The sequence below is a fragment of the Lathyrus oleraceus genome, chromosome 6, assembly GCF_024323335.1.
Source record: "Lathyrus oleraceus cultivar Zhongwan6 chromosome 6, CAAS_Psat_ZW6_1.0, whole genome shotgun sequence".
Classification (NCBI taxonomy): domain Eukaryota; kingdom Viridiplantae; phylum Streptophyta; class Magnoliopsida; order Fabales; family Fabaceae; genus Lathyrus; species Lathyrus oleraceus.
Genome location: NC_066584.1, coordinates 197,337,315 through 197,357,156, shown reverse-complemented (window position 1 = coordinate 197,357,156; position 19,842 = coordinate 197,337,315).

Genomic DNA, 19,842 nt, shown 5'->3' with positions numbered 1-19,842 from the left:
CTAATATTTGTGGCTAAGTCACCAAAATAATGACTCAAGTTCAAAGCGTTTAAAGAACGAATAAAACTTTATGAGGTAACCTAAGAATGTTTTTAAGTTAAAACCAACAACTTACCTCACAGTGTAAACCAATAGACCGACAACGATTCAGAAATAGAGCAACTCCTAATAGATGAACAATCATATGGACATTCATAATAAGAAGAAGGTAAATAGTGGAAATATTTGGCTCAAACCTTACTTGCCGAGGTATGCTGGTGATTGAGTAAAAGATCGTTGAATGTTACTCTCCTTCATACTTTGTTAATCCGCATTTAGAACTTTTGTAACAACTCTATTTTCTATTTTATTTTATTTTTATTTTCTTGTGTGTTTCATTCTTTTTGTCATTGGTAAAGCATCATACTTGGAACTGAAGAAAATAACAGACATAAACTCATTCATTAAATAAAACAACAATAGTTCATAAAATGGGAAAGCAGAAAGAGTAAATGAAAGAAAAATAAATAACACCAATTTATGGGTTGTCTCCCACGCAACACTTATTTAAAATCCTTTGCTTGACTATTTGATTTTCTGTTAGGACGACATATATGACACAAAAAATACATCATCTTTCTTCTTTCTTTTGTCTGATAGGAATCCCATGAACTTGAGGTATTGATGATGTTGCTTCCATATCTTCTTCAGTTTCATAGTAGAGAACGAGGCATAAATGACCTCCAATACTTTATCAATTTCTTTTCATTCATATACCTTTTGCTAAAATACTTTTTATTGACTTTTTTTTTGAATATTTTCTTGTTGGATATCTACGTCTAGACAAACTGTTGAATTAGGATCTTCATCAAAAACTAGATCATCCTCACTTTGCATTCTTACTTTTTTCCCATATCTATTTTTCATCTCGAAGTCTTCTATTCATGATTCAATTTTTTTCATCAGATGGATTCCTTTTTTCTTCTTCCGATTATTTCTCAATTCCTCCTTCATCAACTATTTCCCATTCGTCTTCGACTTCTCTCTCAACTTCATGATTCCTAGGATTATCCAACGTATTCCTATTAAAACCTCCCCTTGATTGAGCTGCCACTTGTATAAATAAATGCCCAATTTGAGTTTCAACATTCTTTAGAGTTGCTTCATGGTTCTTTTTGGATATATCTTGGTTTACCTTTAGTGTTTTAATGTTGGTTGAGTCATCTTTCTGAATTTGTTCATAGTCTCTTCTATAAGAGATGACTTCCTTGATGGTGAATCTTAAGAAGTTTCTTGATTAAAATTTTGATATTGATTGTTACTCCATTTAAGATTTGGATGATCATCCTACCACATATTATAGGTGTTGAAGAAGGGATATGGCTCTTGATAATTTCCTGCATAATGTGCCGCTTCAACGTATTTCTTTGGTACACAATGGCCATTTGTGGGACCTTCACCACCGAAACCACATTGTAATACCCTAACTGGATTAGCATTTTATAGAACTAGAGTTGAGGCAGCCAATTGCTTTAATAAAACTTTAATTTATGCTAACATAGCAAGTTGAAAATTAAGCTCCATCATACATTTCTTCCTTTAAGCCCTTTCACTCTATGTGTGATCTTCTAAATCAGACAACAATTTGCTAGATCCTTTTCCTCACATACACCATAACAAAATAACTTAGTAGCACTGAACCAAACAAAAATTGAATAAGAGTATAAAAATAAAATAACAGAAATTAAAAGTATAAAGTTTAGCACAAAAATTTCCTTGTCGAAACAATTCAACAATTCCCGACAATAACATGAAAAACTTGATAGACTTTTAGAAAGTGTACTAAATGTTATAGTGGTAATAAAAATATGTTAGTATCCATAGGGATTGTTCTATTTTAACAAGACAATTTGTATGCTATTAAAGGTATAATTAAGGGATTTTTAGGGTTTAATTTGATAAAATAAACGCATAAATAAATTGTTGGAAACTTTATCAGATTATAGGCGACTAGGCCTTGTTTCGAATCCCATGTATGTCACTATTGATGCTGGTCACTATTTCTCTAAGTTGATTTCTTAGTGATTATGTCTGTTTAAATTAGTCATTATACCCAATTCATTGGTGTATAACTAACTCTTTTAAACTACAACTCCCTAATTCCATTGGTAAGCTGGATAGTTAAAATAGGAAATATTTTGTGCGTTAAACCTTAAGTCACAAATTATAATTTCTTATCCCTAATCAATTACTAAGTTGAAATGTTAATTTAAATTAGACTCATATAGTTATGGTCAATAACCAATATAGTTCTACGTTGGATATATGAATTTGTCAACACATATAAAGTAATGAACATGAAATTAACTGAATAACAATACTGAATTAATGAAAAGTTCCAATAATACAATACACAGACATATGATCAAATAGGTTCATATAACAAGCCCCAATTGATTGAAATTTAGATACTCATACTAATAGGAATCATAACTGAAGAAATAAATAAGCAATACATGAATGTCCATATATAATTTGGCTTCTGATGATGGAAACCTTCATTCCAGAGCTTCAAACTTCACTTTGTCGTCAAAATTTTGTATCAAAACAATCCAAGCAACTTTTTCTATATGTTTATCCTTTTTATAGAAGTCAAAATTTGTCATCCAATCAGTTACATAGCTCCTCGATGTCTTTTTAACTCACTGCGACGTGTTGTGTGAGAAACAGGTCGTGCCACAATCAGTTTTCATCGCTCTATGATATGAGTCAAATCTTTCCACAATCCCACGCAAAAATTCCAGTGGGAATTATCCTTTTTTTTACAATTATTCACTTTTTCACCTTCTCAATTCCTTCACTTCTTTATTTTTTTTCCCATTTCTTACTCAAACTTAAACATAATCAACTGAAAAATGACTAAAATAAATGTAAATACTTATAAAAATTACATGATGACAGAGTGTCATCACTTACCAATTAGGCTTTTGAAACTTTTGGGGTTAGACAAAGGGGTATTTGTTTCAGTTTGCAAGGTGTGATTTGGGTCCATTAGTGTGGAGACCGGTTTAGTGCTAAGCATGCAAGATTCTTGAAGGATATCCAAATTGTATTTTCTTTGACAAATTTATATTCCTTATGAGTTTCTTGCCACTTCAAATCTAAGAAAATATTTTAATTTTCCTAGGTCTTTAATACTAAATTTGGTATCCAAAACATGTTTTAATTGTGAAATATCATCCTTGTTGTTACATGCAATAATGTGATCATCACCATATACTAATAAAATAGTAAAATGTTAGGTCTGACATGTTGTGATTGGCTACATTTTAGAAAAACAGTATTATTGACAGATATTGAACAAGATGTCCTGACATGTTTTTTCAACATTGCAGTGTGACCTAGCTTAAGTATCTTGTGAGATTTGGTTTCTTTAATGTTTCATCTGAAGAATCTCTGAATATTTAGTTCACGTATTATGTTAAGCGTTTCTAAAATGCAAAAGACTATTTGTCTTGACTTATTTACGAAGTAACGATGTTAAGACATTTTAGGAAACACCTTATTTAATTGATATCAAATCTGCAGAAGATTGTGCAGAGATCTTGGATCTGCTGCAAATCAAGCCCGAAGCCTATGTCTTTCCACTACTATTTATAGAGAGGTTCTAAACCTAAGAAGGAAATGAAATAATGCAAAATATTATCCAAATTAGGGTTTTGTATTTTTGCTTTGTGTGAGCCATTCGAGTATCTACTCGATACTTAAATTGGACCTGGTGTATTGAGTTGTAACAAATAACCCCTTAGAAGCTTTTAAGCAAGAGTGGATTGTGTTTCTCAGTTGTAATTTGTTCTAAGGTTGAAGGGAAGTGAGCTGGGTCTCATATCTAGGAGTGTCTTAGATAAAAACTTCCACGGGTAGAGATTAGGTGAGAAGTCTATAAAACCTAAGGTTGTTAAGGACTTCAAACTAATTCTGTGATAGTGGATTTCCTTCCTGGCTTGGTAGCCCTCGAATGTAGGTGACGTTGCACCGAAATGGGTTGACAACTGATTATGTTATTTCCTGTCATCCTGTTATTTAAATCCAGATATTGTTTGTGGTGTGATAATGTGCTAACCTTGAGGTCGTGACATCATGTACGACATCAGAGATTTGCTTACCAGAATTTTAATTGGTATCATAGCAGGCATCCTGCTCTATTTCTGGGTGAGATCCAGGGAAGATACTTTCTGGTTCCATGGACAAGGAATGAGGATTTATCAACATACCCCCCATCTTAGATGGATCCAACTATGACTATTGGAAGGCAAGGATGGTGGAATTCTTAAAATCCATCGATAACAAGACATGGAAAGTTGTCATTAAGGGATGGGAACATTCTGTAGTGAATGACAAAGATGGGAAGGCTACTATTGATCTGAAACCTGAAGAGGACTGGTCTAAGGAAGAAGATGAACTGGCTCTTGGAAAATTCAAATATTTGAATCCCCTATTCAATGGGGTTGAAAAAATATATTTAGATTGATAAATACTGGTAATGTAGCTAAAAAAGCTTGGGAGATCCTCAGAAATACTCATGAAGGCACATCCAAAGTGAAAATGTCTAGACTTTAGCTTCTCACTACCAGATTTGAGAATCTAAAGATGAAAGATGATGAGAATATTCATGATTTTCCCATGAGTATTCTTGAAATAGCTAGTTCATCTAGTGCCTTGGGAGAAAATATGTTAGAAGAAAAACCAGTGAAAAAAATTCTCAGGTCTCTACCTAAGAAATTTAACATGAAGGTCACAACCATTGAAGAAGCTCAAAACATCAGCACCATGAAAGTATATGAACTTATTGGGTCTCTCCAAACCTTTGAATTGGGTATTAATGACATATATGAAAAGAAAACCAAGAGCATAGCGTTTGTATTCAACACTGAAGATGAACAAAACCAATGTGACTTGGATACTGATGAAGGAAGACAATTCAACAAGTTTCTAAAGAGAATTGGCAGGAAGTCAAGACCAAATGTCAAGAACATCCCTTTTGACATTAGGAATAATAATGATTTCCATAAAAGAATAAGAACTGAAGAGAGATCTAATCAAGGTAAAGGGATTCAATGTCATGGATGTGAAGGATTTGGACACATTAGAGCTGAATGTCCCACCTATCTAAATAAACAAAAAAAGGGATGTCCGTCTCTTGGTCTGATGAGGATAACTCTGAAAGTGAACCTGAGGATGAAGTTGATAAACATGTTACTTCTCTAACTGGAAGATATGAATCTGATGAAGATTCATGTGATGAAGAATTATCCTATAAGGAATTGGCTGCATCCTACAGAGAACTCTACATCAGAAGTGAAGAAGTGTGCCAATTGGGAGAAAAGTAGAAGAAAATTATATCTCAATTGCAGGCTGAAAAAGAAGGATTTCAATTCATCATCTCTGATATCCAAAATGAGGTGATATTGTTGACTTCCAAACTTGACAACATGACAAAGACTATAAGAATGTTGAACAAGGGATCTAATGTGTTAGATGAAGTTTTGAAAATTGGAAAAGCGACTGGAGATCTGAGGGGGATTGGATTTAAACATCAATCTCTGGACAAATAAGGAGAAAGCTCTATGACCAACTTTATTCTTCCAAAGAGGGAGTCTAAGCCTGTAATGTCTAAACCCCTGGCTCAACATCATGCCAGTCGTCAGATCTCCCAAATTAAAGGCAAGTTATTATGCTGGAGATGTCATTACTATGAAAAATATGGTCATATAAAGCCCTTATGTTTCAAATTGTATGGCTATCTTAGGTATCCAACACAACCCAAGGCTAATCAAAAGAAAGAATGGATACCCAAGCCTGTCAACACTAGTCTTATAGCTCACACCTCTCTTAGAGCATCATCTCGAGAAGACTAGTATTTTGACAGTGGATGTTCTAGACACTTCACAAATGTCAAGAAGTTCCTCGAAAACATCAAGTCATACTCAACTGGCTATGTCACGTTTGGAGATGAGGGCTAAAGGTGAAATTAAAGGGGTTAGAAGACTAGTCTGTACAGGACTCCCAAGTCTCGATAATGTCCTATTGGTAAAAGGTCTGACTGCTAAGTTGATTAGTATTAATCAACTGTGTGATGAAGGTCTTAAAGTTAACTTCACAAAATCAGAGTGTCTAGTCACTAATGAGAAAAATGAATTTCTAATGAGGAGAGTCAGGTCTAAGGACAATTGTTACTTATGGTCATCTAAAGAAACCAACTATACTTCCACATGTCTGATATCCAAGGAAGACGAAGTTAACCCATGACACCAGAAACTTGGACATCTACATCTGAAAGGCATGAAAAGGATTATGTCAAAAGAAGCCATCAGAGGTATTCCAAGGCTCAAGATTGAAGAAGGTAAAATTTGTGGTGAGTGTCAAAATGGGAAGCAAACCAAGATGTTACATCCAAAGTTACAACATCAGACTACTTCAAGAGTTCTAGAACTTCTTCGTATGAACTTAATGGGGCCTATGCAAGTTGAGAGCCTTGGAGGGAAAAGATACGCCTATATAGTTGTTGATGATTTTTCAAGATTCACTTGGACGAACTTCATCAAAGAAATATCAAATGTATTTGAGGTGTTCAAAGATCTATGTCAAAGGATTCAAAGAGAGCATGAAATTGGAATTGTCAGAATTCGAAGTGACCATGGGAAGGAATTTAAGAATAGAAAATTTGCTGAATTTTGCTTCTCTGAAGGAATTGGTCATGAGTTCTCTTATCCTATCACCCCTCAGCAAAACGACGTTGTTGAATGCAAGAACAAAACTCTACAAGAATCATCTAGAGTCATGCTTCATGCCAGGCATCTACCCTACCATTTTGTGCCGAAGAAATGAATATTGCTTGCTTTTTTCATAATAGAGTCACTTTAAGAACTGGTACCTCAACTACACTTTATGAACTATGGAAAGGAAGGAAGACCACTATCAAATACTTTCATGTATTTGGAAGAAAATTTTACATTCTGGATGACCGTGAACAAAGAAGAAAGATGGATTCCAAGAGTGATGAAGGAATATTTATGGAATACTCTACAAACAACAGAGCCTATATAGTTTTTAACTCCAGAACCAAAGTCATGATGGGATCCGTCAATGTTGTAGTGGATGATAGTATGTTAGAAAAATGGATTGATGTTGAGGAAGATGTTGGAACATCATCTCATCAGATTGACACATTTGAAAAATGAGGAAGTTATTGAGTCAGAAAGTGAATTAGGAGGCATTGAACCAAAAAATCACCAAGTCAACAAAGGTCCCTCCATCAGAATTCAGAAAGATCATCCAAAATATCTCATTATTGGAAACCTTAATGAAGGGGTTACCGCTAGTTCTAGAGATATGATTTCAAATGCTTGCTTTGTCTCTAAGTTTGAACCTAAAAATGTGAAGGAAGCCTGGACTGATGAATTTTGGATCAATGCCATGCAAGAAGAATTAGGTCAGTTCATAAGAAATGAGGTATGAGACTTAGTTCCTAGGCCTAAAGGAATGAGTGTTATTGGCACAAAATGGATCTACAAGAACAAATCTGATGAAAAAGGAATTGTAACCAAAAACATGGCCAAACTTGTTGCTCAAGGATACACTCAAATTGAAGGGGTTGATTTTGATGAGACCTTTTCCCTTGTTGCTTGCCTTGAGTCAATGAGACTACTGTTAGAAGTGGCATGTTTACTTAAGTTCAAGCTATTTCAAATGGATGTGAAAAGTTCCTTCTTAAACGGGTACTTCATGAAGAAGTATATGTTGAACAACCCAAGGGGTTCATAGATCCCAACTTGCCAAATCATGTTTACAAACTAAGAAAAGCTCTCTATGGATTAAAGCAAGCACCTAGGGCCTGGTATGAAAGGCTCACTGAGTACCTTGTTAACAATGGATACAGGAAAAAAGGAACATACAAGACATTGTTTGTTAAAGAAGAACATGGTAAACTCATGATAGCTAAAATATATGTTGATGACATTTTATTTGGAGGGATGTCGAACTAGATGGTACAACATTTTGTCAGGAAGATGCAATCTGAATTTGAAATGAGTCTTGTTGGAGAACTGACAGACTTTCTTGGGCTCCAAGTTAAACAAATGGATGACACTATCTTCATCTCTCAAAGCAAGTATGCCAAGAGTATATTAAAGAAGTTTGGTATGGAAAATGCTAGTCATAAAAGGACACTTGCACCAACTCACTTGAAATTGACTAAAGATGAGAAAGGTGTAAATATGGATCAAAGTCTATACAGGAGTATGATTGGTAGTCTGATGTATCTTACAGCTAGCAGACCTGACATTACATTTTCCATAAGAGTTTGTGCTAGATATCAGTCTGAATCCAAAATGAGTCATATTACTCAAGTAAAAAGGACCCCGAAGTACATCAATGGAACTAGTGACTATGGAATGTTGTATTCTCATAATGTAAACTCCTTGCTTACAAGATACTATAATGTAGATTGGGCAGACAATGCTGATGATAGAAAGAGAACTTCTGGAGAATGTTTCTTCTTGGGAAACAATCTTATATCTTGGTTCAGTAAGAAGAAAAATATTGTGTCCTTATCTACGGCTGAGGTTGAATATATTGCAGCAGGAAGTAGTTTCTCTCAATTAATTTGGATGAAACAAATGTTAGAAGAATACAATGTCCAACAAGATGTCACGACATTATACTGTGACAACCTAAGTGCTATTAACATTTCCAAGAACACTATTCAGCACATCAAAACTAAGCATATTGATATCCGTCATCACTTTATTATGGATCTGGTGGAAGACAAAATTGTTACTCTTGAGCATGTAACCACTAAGAAGCAACTGACAGATATTTTCACTAAAGCTTTAGATGCAAATCAGTTTGAAAAATTAAGTGGAAAATTGGGCATTTGCATGCTTGAAGAACTATAACAATTACTAAATTAGAGATATGGAAATCAAATTTTCTCTTCCCTCCATTTAATGATGCACAAAACTCAAAGACTATCATTACAAATTTTCTCTTGCATTCTCTCTCTTAACCTTGTTCTCAGACACTCTCATTTCTATATCTTCTCTCTACAGTCCATACCGAAAACCTAAAAAATGTATCAACCTTCTGTCTCCACTCCAAGCAAGCACTCCAAAGAGCAATCAAATCCTAAAAATATTGGTGCTGAGATAAATCTCTATGATGTCATCACTGATGCAGTTCCCCTCTCAATAGTTCCTATCCATGCAACGCCCTATAAAGTAAGTATCTTTTCCTCTCCTCCTATGACTGCTAGAAATATAAATGCTCATGAACCCCCTAATGTAGTAAAGAAACCCCAGTCTATGACCAGTGTGTATCTCGATCCCATTAGTGTTGATCCTAATATTGATATGTCTAAAGATTGTATTATTGTGACAAATGTTATAGAAAATGTTGAAGCCTATGGAACCAGTAACATACCTAGATCTGTAACTACCTTGAATAAATCCAACATGATCATTTCATACAGAGACGACATAGATAAGAATATTCATGTGCTGATCTCTCAAGTGTTGGGTATTGACCCCAAGACTAATGTTGTGCCAGATGTCTCCACATCCTTGGCCCAACCTGATAACAATACTGAGACCCCCATGGATAAATCTGGTGTAAATATACCTACTATGTCTCCTAAACAATCAAAAGACAAAGAAAGGTATGAAGAAATGACTGGTGATCTGGCTGACGAAGATAAAAGCCCTATTGAGAAAAATGATGAACCCACTGACACAGTAAATATTGAGGAACTGGACTCTGATTATGTTCCCATCGGTCAAAGACTGGTTCCAGGTATAGCTAAAAGATTGAAGAACAAAAAATGTCAAGTTATTGAATCCTCTAGTACACCCTCAAAATCTATCAGGATAAGAGCTAGTGTTGGTTGTCGCAACTGGTGCGAAAAAACAACCGGCGAAAAAAGAAAACAGAAGAGTCGCCACCGTTCGTTATTTATCCCAAAGGAGGAAAAGGAAACGATCAAAGAAAACCTGAAGAGAAGGAAAAGACAAGGTCTCGCAACCAAATCTAGGGTTCGGGAGTCGATTATGCGAAGGGAAGGTATTAGCACCCCTACGCATCCGTAGTACTCTACGAGATCCACTCTTGTTGTTCTAGTCTAAAGGGTGTAGGTATATCTAATGTACTATCTGCTAAAAGAGGGTCAAAAGAAAATGACTCGCAAGGATGTCACATCCACTGCCTACGTATCTCATCTGAATATGAGAATCAGAGTCTTCGTAGCTCGGCTACCTATGGGTTAAAGAGAAGTGTGCTCGATAAGACATCGCGTCTTATGCCTACGTATCTCATCTGGAATGAGAATCAGAGCAAAACGTAGTTCAACTAACTACGAGAACAAGGGTCTCGATTGCAACTAGGGCAAGAGAAAAGAATCACAACAAGGGCGAAAGCAAATAAGGATTAGTTGTTAGTCGTCAATCAAACTCGGCAAGACATCGCGTCTCGTGCCTACATATCTCATATGGAATGAGAATCAGAGTTATCGTAGTTCGACTAACTAGGGGTTAAGGATTGCCATCTGAACATGGACTTACAAAAGAGGACACCAGCTGTGTCAAAGGTGAGTGGGCAATGTGTTCAACATCCTAGCAGTAGGTGTCGCAGCTCGCTGAATCGAGTCTTAGGCAGTTACCTCTTTGCAATAGAACGGATTGACATGCCACAATATCGGAGACGCACGAAAGGTCTAAAAGTGGGGAAGCTCTGCCCTAGAGTTGTCATGCTATGTGGACCTATGTGTTAGGGTTTATAAAGGGGAATATCTACCTAATGTTAGCATGCAAAGAATAAGGTAATTCTACCTATGTTATCATACAAGGGGTTCTACCTAATGGGTACTACCTAAATGGAACAAGAGTCGACGGATGGAGCAAGGAGAGGAGCCACGGATAAGGGTAGATGGCGATGCATGAAGCAATCGACTTACAAGAGAAATGGCGATGCATGAAGTAATCGACTTACAAGAGGATGGATGAATACATGCTGGTTCTGTTAAGTTTTGAAAATGATTACTCGACGTTGGATCGAGCTTCTGATCTTGTTTTGAAATGATTATCGGATGTTCATTTTAATTCTTGTATTAACAGATGAATAAAGAATGAAAGAATAAATATTATACACTTCATGGGAGAGGGGTACATTTGTTATGAATGGGGATGGTTCATGGCAATCAAACAATAAGAATATATGCCTCATACATCATACAAGTAGGCAACAATTAATCAAACAATAGATAAGTAAACAAATGTATAATCAAGCCAAAGAATCAAATAATGGAGCATTAAACAATGCATGGGAAGTATGAACATGTTAAACAATCAAACAAATAGAATCATGGATGAAAGAAACAAGTATAAAAGATGATGGATGAATCAGACAGATGAAAATATGCACAAGAAGGGTCCACTAAATAATTTAATCAGGAAATGAGGCAAGGATCAAATAAAATCAAGATAAAAGGCCTCTAATACATGGCATATGAGATGAACAAGGGAGGATCAAAAGATCTCTTCAATTGCCCTAAGCAATCCCTAAGTCAAACATCGATCATAAAGAAGTCAACTGAAAATTCAAGTCAACTTAAAAAAATAGCAAATAAATAGAAAATTAATCAAGAAAATTATGAAAAATTAAACTAAGTAAGGTGGGGTCAGGACATCATCATCCCCCAAAAAGGTTTTAAAAATAATTAAAATTGGTTATTGAATTAATTGAAATAAAATAGAGGTCAAAACAAAAGTCAACCAACCAAACTAGGTCAAAAATAAACCCAAAATAAATAAAAAATGGGAAATAAAATTCCAAGAAAAGGTCAGGTTGACCATGGGACATTGGTCAACCTTCATCCCAAAAATCAAAAGCTAAAAAGAATTTTAAGTCATGAAAACTAAATTAAGAAGAAAATGTGTGTTAAAATGGACCATTTAGAATAAATAATTAAAATAAAATATTAACATTAAATAAATACGAAAATAAAAATTAAATAAAATTAAATAAGACATTAAGAAATATGAAAAATATTTTTGGACATTTTTATGAATAAAGAAAATATTTTTTATTAGTTAAAAGCAAAACAGAAATTAAATGGAAATAAAAATAAGAAAATAAAAAAAGGGAATGGATTAGTGTTAATGGGCCAGGAAAAGGGTGGTGTTGGAAGTAAAATGCGCTGGCCCATGATCCAAATCATTTATTCAGGGCGTGACGAAAATTAAATAACGTTTTAATAAAATAAATCATGTGACATATGTATCAATTGGTCATGTTATGTTAAGTGACTAGAAGACAAAAAACAATGGGCGGCTATGATTAAAACCCACGCGCTTGATCCAAGGGCGCCACATCATCGTCTTCTTCATGAAGACAAAACCCTAGCCACGCAGCCACAAAATTACAGCCCATGCAGTGAGTTTTTCAAAACTTCCACAACAAAATACAACCACTATGGGGCACCAAATGAGATGAAATAAAAACCAAAATTCAAGTACAAAATGTGTAGATTATCATGGTGTCCTTGTTTGAATAAAATGGTAACTTAATCATGGAGCAATGTTGTCAACAAGGTGACAACATGGGCACTTCAGCATAAACCAATGACAAGAACACAAGCAAACATGGAACAAACATGAGCATATGATTAGCAACGGCAAAACAGTAATGAGCATGCATGAAATACATGATGATGAACATGGATATATCAATACATGGCCATGGAAGATGGAGTAAGATGGTTACCTTGCCTTGCTTGCCACGAATATTCACCAATGCCCTCTTTTAGGTTTAGGGTTTAAAGCTTTTAAATAGGTAGGTCAAATAATCTAATGGGCTTTGAAACAAATGATGTCCATGAGAATAAAAGTGTGGAGTGAGGTGTATTAGGCATGTGAGATTGTTTCTTATTTGGCAAAGTTTAAATGAATGGACATATTCCTGCAAGGCCCAAAATGAGGTAGCAAAACGTGAGCTGGTTTGCAGCATGGCTTGTTTGGCAAGCAAGAAAACATTCCAAGGTGGTGACTTTATGGCCATGTAACTTGATGCTCAAGTCACCAATTGGAGAAACAATGCAAATAGTAGAAAGATGTCATGGAGTATGTCATCTTTCATGTTGATCACAAGTTGAAATGATGAATGGAAGAAGGTGAAAAATGGGCCTTAAGTTCAGGTCTCACCATGCAAAACTGATTGGGCCAGTTTAGCCTAAAATCTGCCTAGAAAATCAAGTCATGATACCCACTTTAGGTGAATGTATCTCTCAAACCATGAATCCAAATGAGATGATTCCAAAAGGATGTTAAAGAGGACATAGCAAGGTATAATCGTTGTGAAGAAATTATTTTCAAATGATGCCTTGAAGTGCAAGAAAACTGGCCAAGAAGTCTTGACAAAATTTGAAGATTTTGAGACTTAGAAATTTTTCTAAGTGTCCTAAAAATATGTCTCACTTTGACTAAGCATAACTTTCTCAATCTTGATCCAAATGGAGAAAACTTTATATCTCTAAAAAGCTTGGAACAAGAGGAACAACTTTCATGTTGGAGAAATTTACAAATGGAGCTTTTATCTTGAAGGAAAATGGGCTTAAAGTGAGTGCAACAATCATGAAAACTTGCCCTAAATGGAAAGTCAACCATTTCCAAATTAAGTAACTTTTCCAATTCCTGATTAAATGATGAATCCATGATCCAACCTTGATCAAATTTCACATGTAGGCTCCCCTAGGCATGAATTTTGAGATTCCACTCTCAAAATGTCAGGAGTTGACTTTTCTGGCCCCACAGTTGACTTTTCCCAAACTGTCTGATCCCGATTCCAATGATCAATTGAAGCACTTCTGGCTCAAATAAAGAGCCGAGTTTTTGTATGTAGACCCTTGTGAACATATGGAGGGCCATGGAAAAGAGTTTCACCCAAAGAATCAAAAATAAACTGATTTTATACCAAACCCTAGTTTTAGGGCAAAAATGATCAAGAACTGATTGCATTGATTGCCAATGGATCTTTATGAGATAATTGTGAATCTTCCTAGGCCAAGATGCCTCTCTAATCATGACATGGATGAGCCCCTCTACTTCCAACCAAACATTGCCTGTTGCAGGTAGCCATGAAACCCTAATTTTCGATTAAATCCAAATGAACACTCTGATAGCTCTGAATCCTTCATTGATGAACTGAGGACCATAATAAGATATCTGGAACCCCCTGAGACCCTTGAGACTTGTATACTTAGAAAATGAAGTCCAATTCTCAATCTTGCTTTGTGTGGGTTCCTTCTGTTAAGGAGTGAGCAATCAAAACCTGATTTCCAAGTCACTAATGCAGTATGCAATGAGTATGACCTAGTATGATGTCAATGAAATGTAAAACATAGTCACATGCTTCCAAGAAAAATGAAGGGTAAATTTTGGGGTATTACATTGGTCCTACAAAAAGATGGAGCAAGGTTGTTACTCCTGTGTCTAAGAAGAAATCCTTGAAGAGGAAGGAAGTTCCTTCTGAGTCTAGTGAATCTGACCATGACGTCAAACACAATATTTAGGACATCATCTCTACTTCCATAAAGAAAGCTTATGGGAAGATGATTCCAACTAATATCCCTGAAGTTCTAATTGAAAACATTTCCTCTCACTCTGTAGAGAATGTTGAAAAATTGAACTTCATTTATCAAAGAAGATAAGCTCTAGAAAGGGAATTGGGGAAAGATGCTTTTGAATGCAAATAGGTGATAATTCTGATTCAAGAGGCTGGTTTAATGAAAAATGTAACTGATTTTGGCAAGTGCTATGAAATGCTTGTCAAAGAATTTATTGTGAACATCTCTAAGGAATGTGACAACAAGAGGAGCAAGGAGTTTAGAAAAGTGTATGTCAGAGGAATATGTGTGGATTTTCCCCATGAAATAATCAATAGTTTCTTGGGAAAAAAATGAATAAGAACAAGTTGAAATAAAAGTCTCTGACAATGTTATCTGCCGATAAATTACTACTAAATAAGTGAAGGAATGACAAAGGAAAGGGAACTGTCTTCAAGTGCCTTAAGTGTAAAGTATGTTGTTCTCCGTAGAATTGGAGTTGCTAATTGGGTCCCTACCTATCACACTTCCAATATTGCTACAGGACTAGGTAAGTATATTTATATTGTTGGGACCAACTCAAGTTTTTACTTTGGATCCTATGTCTTTGATCAAACTATGAAGCATGTTGTCTCTTATGCTGTGAAGATGCCAAAAGCTTTTCCCTGCTTGATTTGTGGTGTTATCCTAAGTCATCACCCAAGCATCTTAATTATCTTTGACAGTAACTACAAAAGGGACCCTTCTCTCTCATTACATTATAGGTTGTTCACTAGGAAACATGTCCTAGACATTTTCAGAACATTTGGGCAGACACCTTTCAGGGCTACTAATAGAAAAAGAATCCTTACCGAGTTAAAAGATACCTGCAAGACTTTGGATGAAAGTAGAAAAAGTTGTACTGAAAGGAAAAGCAAGATTGAAATGTTGATAAAGGCCCTGTCTAAAGAAGAAGGAAGTTTGAAAGATGATGGAACAAATGAAGAAGAGGAAAATGAAGACAGGTCTGCTGCAAGTGATGATGAAGATGCTACCAGTAGGGATGAGGACTGAAGCTCCATAGTTCATTTGTGTGTTATTTAAAAAACATTTGTGGGTTATGCCCTGAATACTTTTGTTGCATTTTAGAAGTGCCCTTGGTTATCTTTGGATTGTAAACTCTCTTGGTTGTATTATGCTAACTTTGCTACTTTGGTAAGTTTTGTCAACTTTATGGCTAAAAAGGGGGAGTACTTATGTGGTAGCTATGTAGTCATGTGGTGCTGTTATTTATTCTGTTTTTAGTTGATAGCCCTCTTGCTTTCTGAGGGGGAGAATGTGCATGCATGGAGGGGGAGTAACTCTTGGGGTAACTCTGCCCCTGGATCTACTACTCGGGGGGAGAACGTCTATTTTTCTTGTGCTGTTACAAAGGGATTGAGAGATTGCTGAGGTCAATGATGTCAGAAACAATGTCTTGACATCCTGTCTAAAAGGATTTTTTTTGGTAGGGCCTACATGTGAGATAGTATGAGGCTTGTGTTTCGCTACGCCTGCCTCTGATGTTCTTGTGAAAAAGGATTTCGAGTGTTTTCTTGTTGGTTTATTTCTATGATTCTAACCCTCATTCATGTTGGTTTGTGCAAAGATTGTTTTAGGCAAAATTTGCCAAAGGGGGAGATTGTTAGGTCTGACATGTTGTGATTAGCTGCATTTTGGAAAAACAAGTATTATTGACAGATGTTGTACAAGATGTCCTGACATGTTGTTTCAACATTGCAGTGTGACCTAGCTTAAGTTTCTTGTGAGATTTGGTTTCTTTAATGTTTCATCTGAAGAATCTCTGAAGATTTAGTTCACGTATTATGTTGAGCGTTTTCTAAAAAGCAAAAGACTATTGTGTCTTGACTTATTTACGAAGTAACGATGTCAAGACGTTTTAGGAAACATCTGATTTGATTGAGATCAAATATGCAGAAGATTGTGCAAAAATCTTGGATCTTGCCGGAAGCCCATGTCTTTCCACTATTATTAATAGAGAGGTTCTAAACCTAAGAAGGAAACGAAATAGTGCAGAATACTGTCCAAATTAGGGTTTCATGTTTGTGCTTTGTGTAAGCCATTCGAGTATCTACTCGATACTTCAATTGGACCTGGTGTATTGAGTTGTAACAAACAATCCCTCATAAGCTTTTAAGAAAGAGTGGATTATGTTTCTCAGTTGTAATTTGTTGTAAGGTTAAAGGGAAGTGAGAGGGGTCCCATTCTAGGAGTGTCTTAGATAGAAACTTCCACGGGTAAAGATTAGGTGAGAAGTCTATAAAACCCGAGGTTGTTTAGGACTTCAAACTAATTCTGTGACAGTGGATTTCCTTCCTGACTTGGTAGCCCCCAAATGTAGGTGACGTTGCACCGAACTGGGTTAACAACTGAATGTATTATTTCCTGTCATACTGTTATTTAAATCCAGATATTGTTTGTGGTGTGATAGTATGTTGACCCTGAGGTCATGACATCATGTACAATATCAGGGATCTGCTTACCAGAATTTCATAAAGCAATGAATATTATGTTTTGTATAAAGAGAATAGCCAAATATAGATTGAGTATAACCTAAGTGTAGCGGTGTATTCATCACTTTATGATTTATTGATTAAATCAAAAGCAAAGCATACAAAGAAATCGAGTCGCCACCGCACTTTTATTTATCCAAAGGACTGGCTAAAAAGCGAACAAAATCCTAAGAAGTTTTACACATAGAAAACTAATGAAAAGATCAGAGAGTCTGGGTAAGGGGTAAATTACGCAATGGGAAGGTGTTAGGCACCCATCACGTCCTAGGTACTCCTAGGGAGCCCTTTTCACACTTGTTGTATAAAAATGTTTATTTGTTTATGACATATTGTGCAAACATGATTGGGAAGATGAGAAAAGAATGTACAAGTTATTATTTTTGTGTTTGAACGGATGAACCCGTTGCCTACGTACCTTCCATCAAAGGTAAAGGATCAAAATGCCGTAGTTCGGCTAAAAGATTTCCAAAAATTAGTGAGTTCATTTTAAAACACAAGCTCTAAGGCTTTTCATTACCAATGGGAGAAAACTCAACCTGAATCAACAATCCACCATGCGAGGACGGCTTCAACATACTAGTGAGGGGTTAACCCTATAATAAGTATGGAAGACTTACAATCAACTCACTAAGGATAAAGTAAGATTTACATCAACCACTATGGTAATTGAAACCTATGGCTAATGTATGAAAACACATTAACAATGGACAAAGCCAAAAACAATTGAATGGGTGAAGTTAATTGATTATGAGTATTTACAAAATATGGTCAAAGTATGATTAAGGTTCAATTCAGAAAGAAGTATTATGAAAATGAAGTTTGAAAAGTCAAGGACTTAAAGTCCAGGTTTCTAATTTGAAAAGAGATGAGAATGTTTGCACAACATGTATTTACAAGTTTTAGAAGTCAACAAGTGAAAAGGGGTTTGAATCAAAATGGTATGGATGGAGGAGTGTAAAACTTCTCAGAAGTTCACCTCTTGAAATCATATAGAAGATGATTCAAGTGTGTCCTTTGGAATGAAGCAACAAAACAAGTAAGAAAAATAAAGGCAAGGTGATACCGGATGCCATCAATGGACTTATACCGATCTCACAAACAAAGGCGGATACCGGATACCAATAAATGGATTTACACCAATCTCCTAAAACAAAACAATGATACCGGATGCCAATAAATGGACTTATACCAATCTCACAAACAAAAGCGGATACCGGATACCAATAACTGGATTTACACCAATCTCCAAAGAATCAAGACATGGATGTCAGATGCCAATCTATCTGGACTTATACCAACCTCCAAAGGATGATCATAGGAGTACAAAGGCCAATAACATGGTCTTACAATTGCATCCTCACATACAACAAACAAACAAAAAGATGGATGTCAGATGCCAATCTATCTGGACTTACTCTAATCTCCAACAGATGATCATGGGAAAGCAAATGCCAACAACATGGACTTATAATTGCATCCTCACATACAACAAACAAATAGAAGCACTAAGCAAAGAGGACATAAGTGGCCAATGAAATGGTCTTACACTCAATCCCTTTCAAATCATATGATCAATGGCCAATGAATGGACTTATAGTTGATTCCTCAATGGGCAAACTCAAACAAATCACAAAGATATGAAATGATGATCATGCAATAATGAATAATTAATGATGATAAATGCACAAAGGCAAGCAAGCAAACATGTACATATGAATCAAGCAATCAATCAAACAAAGTCATTTAGCACACACTATAACCAAGCAATTAGGCTCAAGCAAGGGTTAGACTTTAAAGTCAACTGGAATGGGGTAAATGGTGCTCTTAACCTTAACATTGAGAGTTAAGGTGAAGCAGATGAAAGGATATGAGGGGTGTGCCTCATCACTCTTATCCCTGGTTAGGGAGAGCATTGAATATCAGAAGATGTGGGAGTTCAGAAAGTTGGAACTCTCTCCACAAGTTAATGACTCTATAGATCTTGGGTTAAGATCCACAATGCTTCAACATGTAATGTGAGCAAAGGGAAGACACACAGAATAGTAGGAGATGGACTACACATCTCTTCTATCTACCAATTGCCTTATCAAAAGGACTTTTCCTGCTTGGGGATAAAGATAAACAATCACAAACATTGCCTCTTAAGGAGGACTTCAGACAGGTGCCTGGCCAAGTAACAAGCCAGGTCTTCCAGACTACATGGAGAAGAAGATGTTATACCTCAATGCTAATGCTATCAAGAAAAGCAGAAGCAAGTTCACAATGGAACTATAGCAACTAAGGTACCTGAAATCAATCAAATATAATCAGTACACCAATCACAAGGTCCAAACAGACAAGATGAGAACCAACAGTCAACACAATCAATCACATGTGCAAAGCACCAACTCAAATCAAATGAGCTAGAGGCATCCTACAAAACAAATCAAGTTAGTCCATAACAAATCAAATAAACCAAACTCAATCCACTTGAATTAATCTCCTTAAAGCAATTGCTTCTTAACCTGAAAATCAAACTCAAACATGAGAAGTAGACCACTAGGACAAGGCCTAGGGTCAAAGGGGGAGAAATAAACCAAAACAGAACATGAAAGTTGATCAAAATCAAGATTAATCAAATAAGAACAAAGTCCAATTGGTCTCATATCAAAAGCATTCATC